This window comes from Gorilla gorilla, chromosome 12 (assembly GCF_029281585.2).
Source record: "Gorilla gorilla gorilla isolate KB3781 chromosome 12, NHGRI_mGorGor1-v2.1_pri, whole genome shotgun sequence".
NCBI classification, from domain to species: Eukaryota; Metazoa; Chordata; class Mammalia; order Primates; family Hominidae; genus Gorilla; species Gorilla gorilla.
This window is the reverse complement of record NC_073236.2, coordinates 602,279-608,320: the sequence shown is the minus strand read 5'-3', so window position 1 is coordinate 608,320 and position 6,042 is coordinate 602,279. Positions and strand designations below refer to the sequence as shown.

The 6,042-nt window shown below is 38.0% G+C and overlaps 1 pseudogene; it reads left to right on the top strand.

Moving 5' to 3' along the window:
• Positions 1-1,003: 1,003 nt before the first annotated feature.
• LOC129530549 (uncharacterized) lies at positions 1,004-1,115 on the top strand (annotated as a pseudogene).
• Positions 1,116-6,042: the final 4,927 nt, after the last annotated feature.

The window sequence follows — 6,042 nt, the reverse complement described above, 5'->3', positions numbered from 1 at the left end:
GGGCTCTAAAAAAAAAAAAAAAATTGAACTCATAGACCTAGAGAGTAGACGGATGGTCATCAGAGGCTGGGAATGGTAGTAGGGGCTTGGGGGTGGGGAGGTGGGGATGGTTAATGGGTACAAAAAAATAGAATGAGTAACGCCTACTATTTGATAGCACAACAGATTGACCATAGTCAACAATAACTTGATTGTATATTTTTAAATGACTGAAAGAGTGTAATTGGATTGTTTGTAACATGAATGATAAATGCTTGAGGGGATAGATACCCCATTGTCCACAATGAGGGTGATTATTACGCATTTAGTTATATCTCTTATTATGTTTGAATTGCCATGTTGGTGTTTTAGTCACATATAAGTGTCAAATGATGAATATAATTTTATTGTTTGAAAACTTCCCATGAATGTTATATTTTTCCCTTAGTCTACTCTAGAAAATACATTTTAAATAATTCTTGATAGTAGAATTCTTAATGGGGATGAGTCAATAGTTTGTGGTCTTTAAATATTCCTATCTCTTCTTGCAGGGGGGAATGAACTTATTTTTTTGTTTTATATTACAGGAGACAGCAGTGTTTTTCTGACTTATTTAACATTTTAGATACTGCCATTATTGTGATTCTTCTGCTGGTTGATGTCGTTTACATTTTTTTTGACATTAAGTTGCTTAGGAATATTCCCAGGTATGAAACATAAGACTTACCTCTCTTAAAGTTTTTCATTAATTTTAGCATTTTCTGTGCCTTTTATTCTATATAATCTTTTCAACTTCAAATGTTCTCATTCTATACCAAATACATTGCTTTAAAATGAAATGTTTAGGTAAATTCCCACATACTTTGAAACTAAAAGATTGTGATATTTAGGGACCGGTGAAGAGTATACAGGCTAAGTACCATTAATGGAATAAAGAAGATGCAGTACCCCAAAGAAGGACTTTTACTCTTGTACTAACTTTAACTTCTCTACATTTTGAAGTTCTCGTCAAATTCCCATTTGTATCATTTTTTGGCCTTTTGGCTAAGATCAAGTATAATATTATTATCAGTTTAATATCTGCTATATCAAAAAAATTTATATTGAAAACAATTCCCCTCTGTGCTTCAACTACAAATCCCTTACACATAATGTTCTGTCTGGATTTTTCCTACAGCCAAGAGGGAATTTATTTGAGCATACGCAAGATTAGAGTGACTTCAATCATGAGTTTCTAAAAAATAGCAAACAGAACAGAAACTAGGAGATGACACGTGGCAACACAATAGTAGAGTTTTGCAGTATAGTTGTGGTAGAAACAAAGAAAGCTTAGGCAAAGTTAGAAGTGTTAGGGATTGGGAAACTAAAGAGTATATGAAGCCCTGGTGACTCTTTTTTTTACTGTGACAATGAGGAAAATGAAAGAGCAAATGTATACTGGGATGTAGATGGTGGCTTCCTAAGCTTGTTCATGGGTCAAATAGCTGGTTTCTTTTTGTACCCTAGCTTCCCTGGACTACAGCTCAGGCCCTAACTAAAAGCATGTTAAGTGATAGGCTTTTGGAGTTATTTGAAAATAACCTCAGCCAATGTGGTCCTCTGACTAGAAACGTCAGCATCACTTGACAGCTTGCTAGAAATATAAGAAGAAAAATACCTTAGGCCCCACCCTGGACCCACTGAATCAGTATCTCTGGGACCCAGCAATCTGCAGCTTAACAAGCTTTTCCAGGTGGCTCTTATTGATGTGTGCCCAAATCAGAGAAGCACCAGTCCAGACCATCAGCTCTCTGCTTTGGTGGTTCTGATGGTAGGGGAGATTCCAGCTAGCACACTTCAGAAGTATCTCAATCTGTTGCCTCCCTGATGTGTAGTAGCAGCTGTAGTGAACATCTGTTACTCATGGGAATAACAAAGATGAACAAGAATAATCGATTTGTTTTGATGTGGAAAAATTGAAAATGCTAGTCTTAAATCCCAAAATTAAATTTACAGATGCTAAGAGTCTATTGTATCACTATTTCTCTAGACCAGAATTTCTCAGCCTCAGCATTGCTGACATTTTGGGCCAGATCATTGTCATAAGAGGGTGGTGAGCAGTTATATTAATTGTAGGGTGTTTAGCAAAATTCCTGGCCTCTATTCACTAGATGTAAGTAACACACAGACACACACACGCACGCACGCCAGTGATGAAAACCTAAGTGCCTCCAGACATTGCCAAATATCCCCCAGGTAGGTAATTGGGGAGAGGAGGGAAAATTGCCTCTGGTTAACAACTGCTGCTCTAGACATAGTTTATATTGATAAAATTCTGTTTCTGAAGCAAAAATGGATCTTTTAAATTTATTCTTAGATGGACACATTTACTTCGACTTCTACGACTTGTTATTCTGTTAAGAATTTTTCATCTGTTTCATCAAAAAAGACAACTTGGAAAGCTGTTAAGAAGGCGGGTAAGTGGGCAAAACATGCTTATGATTCGCAAAAATATTTTGTTTTGGGACCCATTGACAAGGGTTGATATCTATACTATATAATGTTTTTTATTTTTATGTTGATGAGTGTTTCACAAACTAATGATGATTTTAAACTGTCAGATTTCAGAAAACAAAAGGCAATACACAAGGGATGGATTTGACCTAGACCTCACTTACGTTACAGGTTTGTGACACTTAACCGTTGATTTACTTGTATTACTTCACTTTTTCTTGTAATTGTATTTTTTTTTGCCTCATCTAAGACACATTCATTCAAAATATTCTTTATTCATGAGGATATATGCTACTGTGATAGTGTGACATATTTGTGGTTTAGCCCTGGCAATGGAAGATCTGCATGTCTTCTCAATTCAGGACTACTCAGTTGCAGCATAGGAACTTGAATGGATTTTCAGCTGACTCCATTTGAGTTTCAATTTATTAACCTCTAGTAGTTATTTCTGAGTCCCAAGGATCCCACAGAGACCTCTTCTTATCCTAGAATCCCAGAGAATGAGGTCAGTGCTTTGTAGATCTCAGGTTTTCTGAGTCAGAGGGCTGCAAAGCACCTTGGGAGTTCCCACCATCACTGGTGTCTAGAAATCTTGGATTTTCTGTGGTATTTAAGATAAGAAATAAATTCGAAGAACAGGGGGAACTTCAGACTGAGGCCATCATAAATACATGGCATACAGTTAGAACTAGTGGAGACTTAAGAACTCCATGGCAGTTTAATGGTCATTGTGTTGTATAATTTGTTATTTGATTATCCTGAGTATTAGCTCTTTTCTGTCAACCTCAATCTTAAAAGGTTTTTTTTCTGTGAAAATGGAGTCTGATCATGTATAAGTTAATTTTTTTGTATGTTATATGAAATCTATAATAATGTTTGTAATAGTGATGATTTTGACTTTTAGAACGTATTATTGCTATGTCATTTCCATCTTCTGGAAGGCAGTCTTTCTATAGAAATCCAATCGAGTAAGGGTCTTTATCTGACAAATACTCATTTCTTGGTGAATGTAGACTGTATAGTCATAAGTTTAATACTGACCCAGATATGGCAGTATTCTTTTAAAAATGTACTCTTTCAAGGAAAAAAATCATAATGGATTGATACCAGTTACAATTGTGCCAGTGGTTACAAACCACCCAAAACTTACTGGCTTATAACAGCAGCTATTTATTTGGCTCATGATACTGTGGTTTGTGAATTTGGTATGGGCTTAACTGTCCAATTTAGGTGCTTGCAGAAAGGATTTCCTGTCTCAACTAAGCTCATTCATGTATCTGTGGGCAGCTACTGGGTCATCTGAGGACTGGCTAGTCTAAAATGACTTGGCTACCCTCGACTGACAGAGCCACTGCATGCTAAATGCACCCCCCAAGGCCCAAGGCCCATCCCATCTGGCACCCACTGCTGCCAACAGCCCCACCCCCTTCACCAGCAGAGCCACCATTTGCCGCATGCACTTCTAAGGCACTGAGGACTGGCCTGCCTGGTGCCTGCCCTGCTGTTGGCAGTACCCCACAACTAGCAAAGCCACTGCAGCTAGCATGCATATGCCTAAGGCCTGAGAACTAATCTGAATGATGGCTCTCACACCAAGAAAAGCCATACCACTGTCTCCACAAACACTCACCATCAGGCCACTGAGGCACTCACAGACACCACTGAATGCTGATTACAGCCAAAAAAGTCACCTGAAGACTATATTACTGCACCCACCCAGATCCAAAGTCAAAGCACCCTACCCAATGAACACTACAGGAGACAACTATTGGAAAAAGTATTTCTCTGTGAAAACTCCCTAACATTGGAAGAGGCAACTGTTCTCCCAGATGTGCAAAAATCAGTTTAGGGCCACAAGAAACGTGAAAAGCAAGGAAACATTACACCTCCAAAGAAACACCATAATTCCCCATTAACAGACCCTAAATTTAAAGAGTATATCAAATGGCTAAGAAGGAATTCAAAATAATGATCTTAACGAAACTATGAGATACAGAGAATACAGATAGACAAATCAATGAAATTAGAAAAACAATTTATGATCTTATGAGAAATTCAACAAGGATATATATATCATTAAAAACCAGACAGAGATTGTGGAGCTGAAGAATTTAAGGAATAAAATAAAAATACAATCAAGAGTCCAGGTGAAGTGGTTCACACCTGTTATCCCAGCACTTTGGGAGGCCAAGGCAGTGGATCACTTGAGGCCAGCAGTTCAAGACAAGCCTGATTAACATGGCGAAATCCTGTCTCTAAAAAATACAAAAATTAGTTGGGTTTGGTGGTGCATGCCTGCCATCCAAGCTACTTGGGAGGCTGAGACACAAGAATTGCTTGAATCCAGGAGGTGGAGGTTGCAGTGAGCCAAGATTGTGCCACTGCACTCCAGCCTGGGTGGCACAGTGATACCCTGTCTCAAAAAAAAAAATAAAATAAAGAGCTTTAAAAACAGACGTGGGAGAGATATGGCCAAAATCTAGGAAGCTCAAAGGTTCTCAAATAGATTCAACCCAAAAAGGTCTTCTCTGAGGTGCATAGTAGTCAAAAGTCAAAAAGAGGGAATATTCATCAGGTGCGGTGTCTCACACCTGTAATCCCAGCACTTTGGGAGGCTGAGGCCGGTGGATCACTTGAGGCCAGGAGTTCAAGGCGAGCATGGCCAACATGAAGAAACCGCATTTCTACTAATAATACAAAAAAATTACCTGGGTGTGGTGGTGTGAACCTGTAGTTCCAGTTACTTGGGAGGCTGAATCACGAGAATTGCTTAAACCCAAGAGGTGGAGGTTGCAGTGGGCCAAGATCACACCACTGCACTACTGCCTGGGTGACAGAGCAAGACTGTATCCAAAAAAAAAAAAAAAAGGAAATGTTAAAAACAGCAAGAAAAAAGCATCAAGTCACATATAAGGGAAACTCCATTTGATTAGCAGTGGATTTCCCAGTGGAAACTTTACAGGTCAGTAGACAATAAGATGGGATGATATATTCAAAGTACTGAAGGAAAAAAAGAAAAAAACAACTGTCAACCAAGAATACTATACCTAGTAGAGCTATCCCCTAGAAATGAGGGAGAAATAAAGTATTTCCTATACAAGCAAAAACTGAAGGAATTCATTCCCACTAGACTGACCTTACAAGGACTGCTTAAGGTGGTTCTACATCTGGAAGCAAGAGGATGATTACTATTGTCAAAACACACAAACGTGTAAAACTCACCTGTAGTGCAGATATACATATGAAAAAGAGAAAGGAATCAAACTTTGTCACTACAGAAAGTGACCAAACCACAAAGATTAAAAAAAAAAAAAGGTGAAGAAAAGAACAAAGGATATACAAAACAACCAGAAAAAAATGAACAAAATGACAGGATAAAACCTAATCTATTAATAGTAACCTTGAATGTAATGTAAACAGATCAAATTCCCAATTAAAAGATACAGAGTTGGCTGCCAAGATTTAAAAAAAAAAAAAAAAAAAAGACCAAACTGTATGCTGCCTACAAGAAACTAACTTCACCTGTAAAGGATCATACAGACTGGAAGTGAAGGGATAGAAGAATATATT